Below are 16,969 nucleotides of genomic sequence, written 5' to 3' on the forward strand. Positions count from 1 at the left end.
CTGCAGCTCCCACTGTGGGTGGTCCACCCAAAAATGTGGGGCTGAAATAGTGCTTGGGCAGTGATCCCCACCGGTGACCTGGGCCATCCTTTGGGCTCTCTGGTGAGAACCCTCAGCCTCCCGTCCTCTGTCTCTACCCTGATTGGCTGAGCAGGTGGTTATTGACAGGGAGGAGACTCAGGTCCTTGTTCTTCTCTTTTAAAACCAAGGAAATAAGTCAGAACCAGTCATATGTTTGATGAATTTTGCTGCTTTCTGCATTAATTGTCTCTGAGCAGTTCATGATTCTCTCTAACATTGCAGTTCTCCTCAAATATTTGCTGAATAATTACTTGCACTGTTGTTGGTCTGGAGCTCATCTGAGAGCACTTTACTCAGGTCATTCAATGTCTGAAATTCATGATCTGATGGTTAGTTTGAAAATCAGGGCTCTTGGGTCCTATTCCCATCTCTGGCACTGGCTGGCTGTGTGACCTAAGACAAGTCAATTCTCCTTTCTCAGCGTTAGCTTCCCCCTCTTTCAAGTAGGGATAATAATGATCTGCTCCTACCTACCTCATGGTGGGTGGAGGATGGGGATCCACTGGAGAGCGTCACTAGGAGTAGTGCATAATATGTGGTGTCCTATCACGTTTACTCAGAGCAGATTAACACATAATAGAATAGCTGAAATAGTCTCTTTCATTTGTATTTTTTTATTTTGAAATTGTTAAGAGCAGCAACTACTTAGCTCAGACTGAAGCATCTTATCTAATTTTCAAGATCTAAGTGTCTCTTCTTTGTGTGCGAGGAGACAATTTAACACACTGTGACAAACGGGAGATGCTTTTGTTTTGCAACAACATATTTTTGCAAAGAACTTTCATCCCACTTGTTATGATTTTGAGAAACAACCTGGTTTAATCTGAATGGGCTTTTCTGACAGAAACGGTTTCAATGAAATTTCCCCACCATCTCGATTCCTGGGCTCTATCCCTGCCTCAGGGCGGTGGGAGGTGGGGGGGTTGTCTGTTAGAACAGGAGTCAGGACTGATGGCTTCTCTTTCTGGCTCTGCCACCACCTTGCTGGGTAGGTCACTTCCCTTCTCTGTACCTCAGGCTCCACCCCATCTGCCCAATGGGAACAGGGACAGTTCTCGAACTCTGGGCAGTTGTGAGCCTGAGTGAGATAAGGGGCGTTAAAACCCTCTGTGAAGGAGAAAGGGGAGTTTCACGGAGTTTAGCACCAAGGAATTCTAAAGTTTGCTAAAATGTCTAGTCTGTGGAAACAAGAAATGGTCAGGGCCAAACTTTTTAACCACTGCCTTTTTAAAAGCCCCTTCAGGGATGTGAGTCCCTGTCACTTTTAGGTACCTGGGGTTCTTTGCCAGCAGGAGAGAAGAGGTTCCTGCCTCCATTTTTGTGGCCTTAACAAACCAGGTGTTGTGCCCCAGTTCTCGTCTGAGATCCCTGGGAAAAAAACATCTTCCCATCCATGAACAAGACAGGACCTATCTTTCAAAGGGGAACAAAGAGACCCCTGGGACTTACAGACTAGCCAGCCTCACTTCCATAGCTGGAGAGATCCTGGAATACATTCTTAAACAATCAGTTTGTCAGCAGCACCTCCAGGACACTTTGGTTCTTAGGACTAGTGAGCATGGATTTGTCAAGAACAAATCATTCCAAACCAATCCTCGTTCCTTCTTTGGCAGGGTTCCGGGCCTAGTGGAGGTGGGTAAACAGTAGATGGGATCGATCTGGGTGTTACTAAGGCTTTTGACACAGTCCCGCAGGACATTCTCACAAGCAAATGAGGGAAATGCCGTCTAGATGCAATCAGTGTCATGTGGGGGCAGAGCTGGTTGAAAGCCCAGACTCCAAGAGCCCTTCTCCATGTCCGGCTGTCCAATGGAGAGGGTGCACCTAGTGGGTCCGGCAGGGATCAGTCCGGGGTCCGGTACTAGTCAATATTTTCATGAATGATTTGGAAAATGGAGTGGAGAGCATGCTTCTAAAATTGGCAAATGACACCAAGCACTTTGGAGCACAGGATTGGAATTCAAAACGCCCTTAACAAACTGGAGAATTGGTCTTCTTGAGCCAAACTCCATGGCTGGGCTCCTCTCTCTAGGCTGGGCTGAAGTGAAACCCCAGAGCCAAACCCTCCTCCTCCTGGGCAGTGCGCTCCGACCTGGAATGGTCAGATGCTGCTTAGCGCTGTCAGAGCAGCTTTGGCTGGGGGATTCTCCCAGCACTTTCCACTAGCGGGAAAGTATTAAATCCCCAGCAATGGAACTCAGGAATCCTGACTCCCCATCCCCTGGCCCGGTCACTCCAGCGGAGCACACTCCCTCTCACAGGCAGGGGGAGCGGCCATGAGGACCTGCTTGTAATTGCCAGCTGTGGGAGGGAGTGTGCAGCAGGGGTTAGTGAAGGGGCCTAGAAAGAAGGACTGCTGGGTCCCATCCATCCTTCTGACACTTGGTGTGACCCTGAGCCAGTCGCTTCCCCTCCCCAGGCCTGTTTCTCATCAGTGGGGTTGGGGGTCACAGTCCCGACTTCCCAGGGGGGTTGGGAGGCTCCAGGAAGGTGTGTAAAGTGCTGGGATGTCAGGATCCTGGAGGCCCCTAGCGGGGTGTAAAGCCTGGCAGCACCACATGATGTAGCAGGCGATAGCTAACCCAGGTGGGGCACATGACCCCACACGCCCTCTGCAAGTCTTGCCTCTGAAATTAGGAAAACTGGTGAGTTGAAGGCACAGCTACACACCCAGGAGAAAGCCCAGCACGACACGCCCAGCGTGAAGGGGGTGCTTAAGCCTGGCATCAAACCAGAAACCTTCAGATCTTCACTCTAATGCACTCCCAGCTGAGCTACTTTGGAAATGACCGGGCCAACCAGGAAGGCTTAATACACGAGCCGCAGCACATGCTGGGAAGATTTAAATCTGGATGTCACAACGCAGGAGACAAGCAGTGGACTTGGCCCAGAGGGGCAGGCTGGGGTTTCCTATATCCCAGTCACTCAAGCCAGCACCTGCCCCCTCAAGCTGTCACTGGCGCCCCCAGGTCTGGGAGACAAGAGCAGCGGTTCTCACTGGAACAACTCCACCCACAGCTCGCAGGCGCCTCCCAAGCCTAAACCGGAAAACCATCTTGCCAGAAAGCCGCCCACGAGGACTCACCACTGCTTCTTTTCCTTCCACCCTGAACCCCACTTCTTCTCCTGGGCTGCAAGTAGCCACCCCTGGGAAGCCAAGAGGCAGGCACAGGATTCTACCTCCCAGCAGCCAACCGCACCTCCCCAGGCTTTGCAGAACAAATGGTGGCTACTACTAACCCCACTTAGCCGCACGTAGGCCAACCTCCCAGGGCAGAGGAGGCCAAGCCACAAGCATTCAAAAGGCGACTGGCCTAATTCCTCGAGTTTCCCCAGGCTGATGCCAAGGTACTTTGTCCACTGATGTCACCACCCTCCATCGTGCGGGGGTTGGGGTTATCCCAGGGACAGGCCAGTGGCAGAAGGAGGAGCACCTTGCTGGACAGCATGGGGAGCTGGGAAAAGGAAGCCACTATGTTTCTGCCTGGTTTTGGGCTGAGGCCCTTTTGCATGTCAGGTTACTGTGAGAACTGCTACACTACAGAAACTCCATCACCGTGCGCTGCCCTGCCCCGCCCCTCAAATTCCATGCACTTTGGTGGTGCTCACCCTGGCACACACCGAGGGGTGAACCTGGAGAACATGGCAACAGCTCTTCAGTGGGTCAGCTGGAAGAGCAGAGGACTGGAGCCGTGGCTCAGGAAGTCGTCCTTACGTCACCCTTGTGACTCCAGCTTGAAGGGGAGCTTCTTTTCCTTCCCTTTGCTGAGAAAGAGCAAGAGAAGAAAGAAAGCTCAGGTGGGCCAAATAGGTGCAGAAGCCAATGCTGCCTTTTCCTGCAGAGAAGCCCAAAATGAGGGACTTGCACTGGGTAAAGGCACTGCTGTGTTTCCAGGAAACAGCCCACCACTGCAGAAAGAGTCTGCTGAAGCCTGGGATTGAACCAACAAACTTTAGATCTTCAGTCTAATGCTCTCCCAGCTGAGCGACTTCAGCACCTGCAGGGGGCCTTTTTGGGCTGCTGCTTCTCACCTTGAAGCTTATTCTCAATAAACATCTCACCAGTCAACAATGGCCAATGCAAGACAGACATCACTTGCTATTTTAGCACTTGGAAATGTCATCAACTAGCCTTTGGATCTCTCCACTGCTTTAGTTCAGGAGAGGAAAGGCGAGAAAAGTGACCTTTGAACTAAAGGCCTGGGGTTAACAGCCTAACGCTGTCTCCTACTGTAACACTATTTAATAGCGGCCCACCCAGTGCTGGTGACAGTTCCATTGCTAGGTGTTAGCACATTTTAGTTACTGTCAAAATTTAAAAGTTTCTATACGCTTAAAGGAAATGATTTTTTTTATTTGCTTATATATGGCATGAATAAATACAGGTTTACACATCCTAGCATGAAAATGTATTTTATATGACAGAGAAAATCATGCATCAAATTGTGCATCAAAATCATGTGATGAGCTACAAATGCAACAAAAATAAGGTATTCAATGGTTTAACATATGGAGCAGGGGTGGGGCTGGGGTGCACCGAAGACACGTCTTGCCTGGGACGCCACTTAGTCTAGGGGAGGCCCTGTCAGGGAGAGCAGGAGTTAGTCTCACATGCCTATTTCCAGGCTGTTATCTGTGGGCACCTGCTCTGGGGGAGGGATCGCGGCAGCCCGGACTCAGGGCTGGAACAGGCCCTGGATTGAGGGGGTGGCTGCAGGGTTTGCAGCGCTCTGATGTCTCAGACAATGTGTCTCCCCAAAGCCTCAGATCTGCATCCCCAGAAGGCTCCTGCGCTGCCTCCGCTCCTCTCACAGTCTATAGCAAGGAGCAGCAGCAAGGGTCAGGGATGAGCCATAGGCACTAGGTGGGGGGCAGAGGCTGCAGGACTAAACCCAGCCCCCAGAGCAGAGGGGGTATGAGGCTTTTTCTCTCTCCTTAGCCACAGGCTATAGCGCCGAGAGCTCTTTGAAATGCCTCCCCGCCCACAGCCTGGGGAAGGGGAAGGAGTCTCAGGTTCTAGCGTGATTTGGATGAGGATCACTGGACCCTAGAACCATTCACTGCCCTTTCCCGGAGAAACCTGTGATGCACAGAACGGGGCTGAGATAAATGCTGACAGGAGTCAGGATTTGCTCCCCTGGAATAGCAGCAGGATTGGGCAGCTGGAAATCTCCCCAAAGGAGCTGAAGCCTTGGTGGGTCAGACACAGATGTCCCAGGTACTGCATGGGGGGTTTAGGTTTGTTCCTGGACAATAGCAGTGAGAGTCTTATTGTCTCAACGTTTCAGTAGAAAAATTCAGACCCAAACTGTCTGTGGCAGGGAGGTCGATAGCGGTTTCTTTGGGTTTGATTTAGTTTGTTTTCTCTTTCTCATTGTAAAAGCCCTGGATCATTTTGATGGGAACAATGTTTGCACAAGGCCAAGGAAAAATAAGAAAAGTTAAACATCTGCATTGGGGTGAGGGGGTCTCTGTGGGCCAGGGCAGGGGTGGAGATTTTCATGGGGAGGGGGTTAAGGGATGAATTAGACACTTTTGCGGGAACACAGGGGGATGTTTTGCAGTTTAATTTTTCCAAAGGGAAACCTCCCCACTCTCCCTGTGCTGCTGCCCAGCTCAGACCCCACTGACACCCCTGTGACGAAGTGGGAATTTTCTGAATGTTTTGCATATTGTGCATGCCTCAGTTTCCCCTAGTTGTTGCATGATTATCTAGGTCAGAGGTCCAAAGCGCAGGGTGCATCCCGCCAGGTGGAATGAAGTAACATTCAGGGGAATGGACCTGGGGCCCAGGCCAGCCCCCAGAGTGTGTGGGGAGGGAGCACCCTCCAGCTCCGCTCCTGGCTGTAGCCCCAGCTGCTGGCCTGGCTCCCAGGGCTCCACTCCCAGCCCTACACCTGTGGCTCTGCTGCCGGTCTCTGCCCCCAACCCCAGCTCTGGCCCCTGCCTCAGCCCCCTTACCCCTGTCTGCATCCCTTCCCCCACAGCTGTGGCCCCATTCCCAGGTGTGGCTCATGGGGGCACGGACAAGGGTAAGGGGGGCCTGACCCTCAAAAAGTTTTGGGACCACTGATCTCGGTGCTGGGACAAGGGTGTTTACTCTGCAGAGACCCCCAAAGGGCAGGTGTGGCTGCTGTCCAGCTGCCTGGGCCCAGACAATGGCCACAAATTCTGTCTCCTAGCAACCGCTGGCCGGGGCGCACCTGCTGCAAGACACCAGCTGGCTGGGATGAGCTGGAGAACAAAGAACGAGGTGGAGGCCAGGTGAGCAGGTTACCGGGGAAACAGAACAAAGGACAGAAGAGGGGAAAGGGCCTGGCTGAGTTGGGCTGTTGGAAGCAAGGAGTCTGCTGGGTTGGGGACTTGATGGGAGAGCCCAGGCTCTGAGTTCGGGGTCCCCCCCAAGATGGACGTTGCTGAATCTTCCTGCTTCCTGTGCTAACACAGAACTTTCCCAGGCTGGATCCCAGACCCCTAATGAACCTTCTGTTTTACAGCGCTGGCTGAGAGACACTGGTGACTGTGGAAGTTGGGGGTGCAGGACTCCTTTGCGGGTGGGGTGGGGGGTGTAAGGCTTTCCCAGGTGTCCTGCTAAGGTGACTCACTACAGGAAGCTCCTGGCATGGAACAGGGGGGCTGAAAGGTCCAAGGTCAGTCCCAAGAGGTGCTGCAGGCAAGGAGGTTTCCCCCAGTGACAGCGTCCCCTGGGCGGTATCACACTGATGAGGGCTCTGCCTGGGTTTGGTTCAGAGCTGTTCCAGAGCACTGAGCCTGGGTCAGCCCCCCCCCCAGCATGTGACCTGCAGGCTCCACTCTGGCAAAGCTCCCTGTCCCTGGGCTTTGGCATCACTAGCCCCTGCTTAGTGACTAGGGGTCAGTTTAGGGGAGTGATTCCCAAAATGTGGGGCATGCCTCCTAGGGGGGCTCAGAGGAATGTTCAGGGTTGAGCCAGCCCCCATGGAGGGCACGGAGGGAGCCCCACTCTGTCCCAGCTCTTCGCCCACCCCACCCTCAGCCTGAGCCCCCGGCCCAGCCACGACCCCCTTACCTGTGTCTGCACCCCTCTCCCCAGCAAGCCACAGCCCCACTCCCAGCCCTGGTTCTCGACCGCGGCTTCCGGGGGGCCTTGGCCATGGCTAAGAGGGCACAGTGTGAAAAGTTTGGGGACCACTGGTTTAGGGTGACGTCCTCAATTGCTTCTATGCAATCCAATAAAAGCTATTCCTCACCCACCTACCCCCTATCAGGACCGACTAGGTATGTTCTGCTGCCCTTCACTCATGCAGGAAGGATAACAACATTTCATTCCACTCAATCCTAAAGTGATTTGTAACCCACCATCAGCCAAAACTGGTCATCTTGGGAAAGTGGCCCCATCATGCTGCATAGCTAGGCTGAGTAGGTGTGTCTATGCAAACACGGTCTGTTCCTGAAGTCTTTCCCCCAACCCCTCACTAGATGTGAGTGGGGAGCTCATTCAGCCCCTGCGTCCACTTAGTGTTTCAAAACTCCTTATTGTCCCTATCTCTGCTGGCCTTAGATTTCTCCTCCTGTCTATCTTTCAGCAGTTCTGATCAGGTGGCCGAGCGGTTAAGGTGATGGACTGCTAATCCGTTGTGCTCTGCACGCATGGGTTCGAATCCCATCCTCATCGGACACATTTAGTCGTCATCCCTCCTTTATAGACAACCATCTCCCCCATTGGTACAATAACAGACACAACAATGTTGCTTCTTGCAAACAAAAACCTTCTCAGGAACTCAGAACTCCCTTGCTTTAAATTAAATGTCTAAATCCCAGATTTCTTAAAAAAAAGAATTCTCTAGTCCTGTATTTCTTAGTTTTTAATCTCAAAAGGTAACATCCTCATCATCTCCCCCAAACTCCCTGGGACCTGCCGAAATAATTAAAATACCCCCATCCTGAGCAAGGCCAGAACAGTGAACCAGAGCTAGTGTCTAGGCCAAGCTGTTCTGAAGGAGGCAACTCAAACATTTTCTCCCTGCTTCCCTTGGCAAGGTCTGACTGAGAAAACAAAATCCCCCAAACTGAAAATTTTCTGCTGAAACACCAGTACTAGTCTGGTTGGGGACTTTGATATGAATGTATTATTATTATTATTATTCTCTTCTGATTTATCTCAGTTCAGTGTTTGTCCTCCAGATGTGTTTACAGATATTGAGTTGTGGGGGAGAGAGAGGCCAATTCATAATGTCTCTACCCCCCTTTCATAGTGTCTTCCAACTTGCTAGGAAGCTCCTTTGCTACGATGTGAGTCAAGCAGTGTCCATTGTCGCTGTGCTATCTCGGAGAAGCCTGCATTGTACACGGTTCCTGGGATAGTCCTTGGGAGTGTGAATCCCTTCAATGGGCCAGCAGCGAGTCCGGCTCCTCCCTTGTCACACCTGAAAGGCTGGTGGGGGGCATTTCTCAACCTCATAACATATCTCAGTAACACACACAGAGCAAACTTCATAACTTCCCAACCAATGCGAGCACACACAATCCAACACGATATTAATGTAAAACAGATCAAGATTTTTGAAATGATACCTCACAAGGCAGACTTTGTACAAACCGTGTCATCATTATATGAGAGTGGTGAATATGGGGCTTCCAAGGCGCTGCTTTGAGTAGAGTGTGCCACACCTGGGCTTCCATTGCAATGGAGACATACCCTTAGAGTCCATCTCTCCTGGGATAAATATGGCAGCAAGGCTGGCCTGGGTCATCTGACTTGGGCTCATGGAGCTAAAGCTGAGGGGCTAAAAACTGTGGTGCAGATATTTGTGTTCACACTGAAGCCTGGGTGATCTCCAGGGCCTGCAGACATCAAACAATGAGGAATTCTGCACACAGAGAGAACCCTGCTAGTGGAAAATGCCTTTGGAAAAGCCCCTTCTGTCACCAGCTGTGGTCGTACAGTGCTCAGTGCTCTGCGTTGTGGCCTCAAGAGCCATGGATGCAAGTTGAGTTACGATGACCTTTTCCTTGTCTCCATGTTTCTTAGGTGCCTCCTTCCGACACTTTCAGAAAAAATGACTGGTTTCTTTTGGAAGCATCTGCACTGCAAGGCAAAGGCATCTTCTCTGCTTCCTCAAAAGATTGACCAAAAGGTGGGAAGAGCAGACACATTTGGCAAGGCACCACTGGGTGCTGCATCCCTAACCTCCACTTTACCTGGCAGGTGCCTGGCCCAGCTTAGCCACAGTGCTGCTCTCTGGGACTTTTCTCCCAGCTGCTCCATTTCTCATCACTGACAATCAAAAGGAAGGTGACATGACCTCTGTGTGTGGACAGCCCCAGCAAATCACAAGGACGTGTGGCACAGGCTCTTGTGTTGCAGCAATTGCAGTCGAAGCAACCGCCATGCCAATGCCAGTCACAGCAGCCTTTTCATCAACTCCAGGCTTGTGATTTGATTCTTTCCAATGCTTCTCTCCAAAGAAGCCTTTTCCTTAGCAAGCAATTACTTGGATACCAAGGGAGGTCTCTTCTGTTTCCTAGAAAGACACAGGAAAATGTGAGCAGAGGAGACAAAAGCCATGCAACAAGGCACCACTGGGAGTTGAACCCAGGATCTCCTGTTTACTAGACAGGTGCTTTAGCCAGCTAAGCCATGGTGCCTGCCTTGCAAAAGGGTTTACAACTGTTCCATTTGATGGTTCAGGATAACACCTGCAAATTCCAAAGTACAGACGTTCCCCATTTCCCTCAAGACTTGCAGACCTTGAGGTGCCTGGCTCTCCGTGCACAGCAAGCTACAGCTGAGTTGACAGAGGGCTTCTAACATGTGCTTCTCCCACCAGCCACTGTGATCATATAGGGGTTAGTGATCTGTGTTTCAGTCGCAGCAACCTCAGCTCAGTTCTGAGTCATGGTAACCTTTCCTTCAGCTCTAGATTTCTCATTTGCTGCTTTCCAAGTGTGGTGGGGTGGCTGCCCCAAACAAGCAGAAGAAAGATTAAGGGAGCCTTGCAGAGGCTGTGCAGAACCCAGCCTATCAGGAAAGGGCTTATTGGGAGAGCCAATCAGGAGAAGGCTTGCTGGAGCAGCCCATATATAAAGGGCTGCTCAGCACAGCAAGAGTCAGTCACTCCTTGGAAATTGAGGAAGGAGGATTGGCTGCCCTGAAGGAAGGGCACCATGATCAGAGTAGTGCTGGGTGGGTAAGGGGAGCATGAGTGACCTCCTGGCCGACTACTGCCAGACTGAGGCCCTGATACAAAGGCGGAGGAAGGTGCTAGGTCTGTGGGGAAGTGGTCCAGAGAAACAGATGGCGGGGGTTGGAGGTGCACCCCTTTTGCCTCAGTCGCTGCTGACACAGGTGGCTACACCCTGGACTGCAGCTGGCCACTGAGGCAAGTGTCTGGGCAGAGGACAGCTGCCCCCTGGAGGGAGGGAGACAACTGAGTGGGGCACAGCCAGAGGGCTGGGTCCATAAGAGGACTTTGAAGTCCTGAGAGCGACATGGGTCCTAATGATAGAACAGATGGCAGCCAGACGCCACTAGATGAAGGCGCACCAGGGGACCAGAGCTAATTGCCAGGACGGCCAACAGAAGGCACTGCAGTGAGGCATGCCCCATGGCACCAAGACTTAGCCGCAAGGAAGGCTTTCTCTGTCTTGAACTACTACTTAGAAGGATTCTGCTGACAGGTCTTTTCTTTTTATGAAAAGAGATACAAAAAAGGAGCCAACAGAGACATTAGGTTCAGCAAGGAAGAACTGGCAGGCCAAGCCAGGATTTCCTGGTTACTAGGAAGGCTCTTCAGCCAGCTCTTCCCAAAGACCACTATCCAGAGGCCTTTTAACAGCCACTGCAGATGTTCATCGACAAAGAGATGCTAAAACAGAGTTCTCCACTGCCTGCAGCCATCACACTACCAGGAGTTATGTGCACAGAGAGGCCCCTGCTGGTGGAAAAAGGCTTTGGTAGAGACTCTTCTGACACCAGCCATGGTCATATAGCATTTAGCACTCTGTGTTGTGGCTTCAGCATCCACAGATGCAAGTTCAGTTAGGGGATGTTTTCTTGTCTCCACATTTGTCTAATGGCTCCTTTCAACACTTGTCACCAAAAAGACCTGTTTCTTTTGCAAGCAATGTACAGCTAGGCAGAGGCAGTCTTCTTCATTTCCTCAAAAGATCACCAAGCTGCGGGGAGAGGAGACGCATTCAGCCAGGCACCACTGGGTGCTGCATGCTGAATCTCCTCTTTATTCAGCAGATGTCTGTGAAGGACATAATCTACACAGTGTAGAGGTCAAGAATAGGAGTTTATTACACACAGCGCTGGCGGAGTGTCACCTTGCGTATTAGGCTCAGAGACACTGTCAGTCAATTGATTACAATAGAATATATAGATTTTCCATGGGCAGGGTAAAGTGACGGGGTAGGCAGTTCAACACCCCAGGATAGGTTCTGCACCAAGACAAGATAGCACAGTAGCCAATGGCTAACAGGTTACATAATGTCTCCACCCATGGTCTCAAGTTAGCAAGTTAACATTTAATGAATAATTTGATAAAATGTGAGTAGTATAAAATATCTATGTTGAATTCTGATTTGAGGTCCATAGGAAAGGAGCAAATCTTTTGATTGTCCAACAGGTACATTCCTAGGGGTTAAAGCAAAGAACCAGTGAAAGCATATGGCAATAAAGATTGTTTTCTGTGTGTCTAAAGGCAAGGCATTGGTCTCTTGGGAGGGAAGTGGAAAGATGCCATATCTTATACTGACATGTGCCTACTTCTCAAACTTAAGATTGGATCTGTGGGAAGAACGTCTCTCTACAGAAGAGATTAACAGAAAAGGAAAAGGGATTCTTTGCTCAATTTGCAACTCTGAATAAGACACAATTATTTACTTAGCTCCAACACCTGGCAATTTGCTGACCAGGCCTATCTTAGCAAGCAAGGCTTTCTGTTTACCCTAGCTTTCTCTTAGCTGATCACTATTTGCTAGGCCTCTGGTCCCTTGACCATACTCTGGACTTTGGCTCTGGAAAACAGCTGGCACAATCCATAGATCAGGTTGTTATATAAACTGCACATGGATTTGAAGCCTTCACATCCAGTAATGGCAAAGTCCTTGGTTCCGGCTTGTAGCAGTGATGGAATAAACTGCAGGTTGAAATCAAGTCTCTGGAGTACATCCACACCTGGGATGGGTCATTCAGTCCTTTGTACAGAGCTTCAGTTTGTAGCAAAGTCCCTTCAGAGATATGAAGCAGGATTGAAGACAAGATGGAGATGAGGCATCAGCCTTTTATAGTCTCTTGCCATGTGGTTTTTGCTTTCTTTGTCCCAAGGACACTCTATCCAGCACGTGGCATAGAAAAACTTTAAAGTTCTGTCCATAGGGCAGATCCCTGCATACCTTGCTGAGTCACAAGGCATATCTGACTTCTCTCAGTGGGCCAGTTGTATAGCTGATGGTCCTTAATGAGCCATCAAGCAGGCTAGGCAGAATTGACACCAATTTGTCTGGCTGGAGTATTCCCCGGAAGCAGAGCACAAGTTTGAAATATGGGCAGCATAGAGCCAATATTCATAACGTCAACTACAAAAATGATACACATCCAGAGATAGCATAATTCTAATCAGCCAATCATAACCTCTCCATAGACCCATTACACGACAACCTTTCTATAATATTGGCTGCAAATATAGAACAGTGGTCGCAACGGTGAGCTATACAGTTACAGATTATGTCAATAACGTCACAGGAGATGACACGGCATCAGTGAGACTGATACTGGAATACTACCTCCAGTTTTGGTGTCCTCATTTGAAAAAGATGTTGTGAAATTGGAGCTGGGTCAGCAAAGAGCCACCAAATGTTGTGAGGGCTGGAGAAAAATGCCTTCTAGGGAGCTATTGAACAAGCTCAACCTGTTTAGCTTATCAAAAGAAGATTGAAAGGTGACTTCATTGAAGTGTTGAAGGGCCTTACTGGAGAGAAAAGATTGGCTATTAAAGGGCTCTTTAATGTAGCAGAGAAAAGCATAACAAGCCCCAATGGCTGGACGGTGAAAAGAGACAAATTCATATTACAACTAAGGCACAAATATTCAACAGCAAAGATGATTCACCACAGGAACAAGCTACCAAGGAAAGTGGTGGATTCACAATCTTCTGATGTCATTTAATGAAGACTAGATGCCTTTCTGGAATGTGTTTACCCAAAAAGTAGCTATTGTGTCATACAGGAGGCCTGTGATATGCAGGGGGTCAGATTAGATGCTCTAATGGTCTCTTCTGGCCATAAAGTCGACAAATTTCTGAAAAACTGAGTGTAGTATTGGGAGCAGCGGCTGATGTTTTACTGTCTAGCCGGCTTGCTTCCTAGAACGAATGCTCCTTGAGTGGGGTGAGCCACAGGGAGTAGCTCAACCTCCAAAGTGCCTGGGCAGGGGCAGGACATTAGCACAGCAAGGGAGGGGTGTGGCAGTGACATCACAAAGGCTTTTTGCAGGACCTCAGACTATTGGTCAAAGGTGGTGGGGAGGTGGTGACCTCACAGAGAGATGCTGACATCAGCATGGCAGGACAGGGGCGAGGGGCCAGGGAAACCTCAGAGACCCCTGTGGCTTTGCTTCAGCAAGTCTCCTTCTCCAGGTCTCTCTTTGAGGACTGAGAGAGTATTTGGGTTCACGGACGTGAGTGCCAGGAGGAACCTCTTTTGAGTTTTCTCCTTCCCTTTTCCTGATTTTACTAGAAAACAGCCATCCCTGTTTAGAAGGTTGAAGCCTCCTCGAGGTTTGAAACCTGTTCAGTCTGATCCATCTGGTGACAGTTGAATTCTAGGCATGGAAAACACGAACTTAAGGAGGCAGAATTTTATTCTGCACCTGGGATTTTGTCCCTTAGAATCACTGGGGACATTTGAGTTTGTCCTTTTTGTTTCACTTTTTCCTCCATCCCTCCCTCCTTTCTCTTCCTCTCTTGCTTCTTTTGTCCATCCTCCTGTTCCCCTCCCAACACCAGGAGAGAGGTGTGTGTGTGTGTATGTGTGTGTGTGTTGCGGGGGAGTGCTCGGCAGCTCCCACTCTGGGAGGTCCACCCAAAAATGTGGGGCTGAAATAGTGCTCGGGCAGTGATTCTCACCGGTGACCTGGGCCATCCTTTGGGCTCTCTGGTGAGAACCCTCAGCTTCTCGTCCTCAGTCTCTACCCTGATTGGCTGAGCAGGGGGTTATTGACAGGGAGGAGACTCAGGTCCTTGTTGTTCTCTTTGAAGACCAAGGAAATAAGTCAGAACCAGTTCTATGTTTGATGAATTTTGCTGCTTCTCTGAATTAATGGTCTCTGAGCAGTTCATGATTCTCTCTAACATTGCAGTTCTCAAATACTTGCTGAATAATTACTGTGCACTGTTGTTGGTCTGGAGCTCATCTGAGAGCACTTTACTCAGGTCATTCAATGTAGGAAATTCAAGATCCGATGGTTAGTTTGAAAATCAGGGCTCTTGGGTCCTATTCCCAACTCTGCCACTGCCTGCCTGTGTGACCTAAAACAAGTGAATTCTCCTTTCTCAGCCTTAGCTTCTCCCTCTTTCAAATAGGGATAATAATGATCCGCTCCTACCTACCTCAACACACTCACTCTTCCCCAACATACACGTTATCTCTCCCCCCCACACACACACAGTCTCCACACTGCAGTTGAAAGGCAACTGGCAATCTAGTAGGATGCCCATTGAGCAATGGGGTAGGGAAACCGGCTGGTGTTAGACTTGTTGGGGCCTGAGGCTGAAGTCAAAAGTCTGAGCCCCACCACCCAGGGCTGAATCCCTCAAGCTCTGGTTTTGCCCTTCCCCCACTTGGGCGGAGCTCAGGCTTTGGCTCCCCCCTGCCCTGTGTGGGAGGGGCTTGGTCCCTCTTTCCAGGGCCATGCAGTAAGTTTTTTTGGCAGAAGGTGGTTGCAGTGAAAAGAAGTTTGAGAAAACCTGGCATAGAGCATCTCCATTACTGAGCTGCAGCAGCAATGTTGCGGGGGAGTTTGAAATGTTGACTTGTCTTTAGCCTCTGAACACGTCTAGACTTGGCTCCCTGTGGCACCCTGGGTGATCAGACACTGAAAGTACAGCCATGGAGACACCACACAGCCTAGCTGGCAAGAATCAAACTGCCACAGAAAGACACCTCTGGTTTCCTAGCCCAGCTCCCTAAGCCCTCAGCCACAACCACTTAACACAGGGGCTTTTCTACACTCTGGTTCTGTTCTCACTGAAGGGTCATTTCCAATAGTTTGCTCAGACCAGCTTCCCCAGCACACTCACTGCTGTGCAGCTCTGTACGTGTGGCCATGGCTGAGCAGCAAGAATTCCTGCCCATTTCCCCAGTGGCTGGAGCATGGCTAGAGTGTGTCTGTGGTTAATGATGTTGCTGTAGATTGTTCATTTCCTGCCTTGGCAATTCAGACAGTCCCTTTTCCCAACATATCTCCAGCACATCAGTAATTCCAATAACGGGCAGGTTTTCTCTGGGGCACTGAGATTTTTCAGGGAGTTGGTGGCTCCTTTCTTTCCTCACCCTGGAGTAAACTCAGCTTTTTATTCTGTGGTTCATGTTTTATGGAATAACAGCAGCAGCTTGAAGAAAGAGAAGAGTGAATATCTCACTGTCAGGGCTGAAGGTGGTCACGTCCTCTCTGTCTGACCATCGCCATTGCAGGAGAGAAGGTTTCAATGGAATCGAATGCCCTGGCTCAGACAAGAGATACAGGGAGGTTTTGCTGTTCATGGATCTGTGCAAAGGAAATTGTGTCTCTGTGTGAAACTGAGGAGGGAAATGAAATGCCCACCGGGTGGCGCAATGTCCTAAGCTAAGGCAGGAGGGGGAAGGACTAGAGCTGAGGAATGACTGAAGTGGACTCACGTGGGATTGAAATGACATTTGTTTCGGTCAGGTAGTGAGAAATGTGACATTAATTCAGATGCGGGGTTGAGGCTTCCTTAGCTCCTTGTAAAAACTTGAACTTGATTTCCCAGAAGGGAGAAAGGGAAAGTCTGGGGCTGCCTTTAGTCCCTGGCTGGGGTCTCCTCGCCAGTGGAAAACATCCCTTGTTTGGTGCTGCCAAGGGGATCGTGCAGAGCTGAGACGTCCCTCGGCTTGGATCAAAGGGGGAGTTGGATGGAATTTATCACACAACCCTCCCTGCTCCCCAGAGCCCCACGGGGAGAAGCTAGAGAAGGGGGAGTCATTCCTCCCCTGCGCTCCCAGAAGAGCTGCTAGGGCTCCTTCCTGCCAGCTACTCACCCCTGGATTCACCCTCAGCTCCTGGGATCTTTCTGCTCCAAAGGCACCAGAGTCCTGGCATGTGGAGGGCGTCACTGCACAGTCTGAAACACAAGGGAGGTTTCTGGAATTGAAGGAAGGAGCAGAAAATGGAGAGGAAAGAAACAGAGAGAAAACGCCTCTTCTCTCTCCCCTCCCTCTCCCAGCAAGAAATGTTACCAAGGACCAGCGTTAGGGGAACTGGTGCCCTGGGCAAAACTTGTACTTTGGCACTTCCCCATCACCGCTGGGCAATCCCCCTCCCCCTTTAGTGCTAGCTCCTGCACTCCCAACCCTTGTGCCTCCTTCACCCCTAACTCCTGCCCCCTCCTGTGCCCTAACCGCTACACTGTGTCCCCTTTGCCCTTAACTCCCGCACTCCCCTCCTGTGCCACCAGCCACTGCCCTGCTCCTGCACCCCCTTCACCCCTAACCCCTGCACCCCCTCCTGCACCCACGTGGGGACACTGACCTGTGTGCATGGAGCAGCTGGCATTGCTGCCTGCTCCTCCCTGGGATGCTGCTCCTCCGGGCACCCCAAGGGGCTGCAGGGGCAGGGCGAGAAGTGACATCGTCTGCGCTCCCTGCATCCAGGTCACTTTCCTCA

At 50.5% G+C, this 16,969-nt stretch overlaps 2 non-coding genes across 2 annotated transcripts; one reads left to right on the plus strand and one right to left on the minus strand.

Annotated features, from left to right (window-relative positions):
• The first annotated feature begins 7,653 nt into the window (after positions 1 to 7,653).
• On the plus strand, positions 7,654 to 7,735 carry TRNAS-GCU. The gene has a single exon. It is a non-coding gene; the product is annotated as a tRNA-Ser (tRNA).
• Positions 7,736 to 9,634: 1,899 nt separating this feature from the next.
• TRNAT-AGU lies at positions 9,635 to 9,708 on the minus strand. The gene has a single exon. It is a non-coding gene; the product is annotated as a tRNA-Thr (tRNA).
• Between the last annotated feature and the right edge of the window lie 7,261 nt (positions 9,709 to 16,969).

The sequence above is a fragment of the Mauremys reevesii genome, linkage group 12 (assembly GCF_016161935.1).
Source record: "Mauremys reevesii isolate NIE-2019 linkage group 12, ASM1616193v1, whole genome shotgun sequence".
In the NCBI taxonomy this organism is placed as follows: Eukaryota; Metazoa; Chordata; order Testudines; family Geoemydidae; genus Mauremys; species Mauremys reevesii.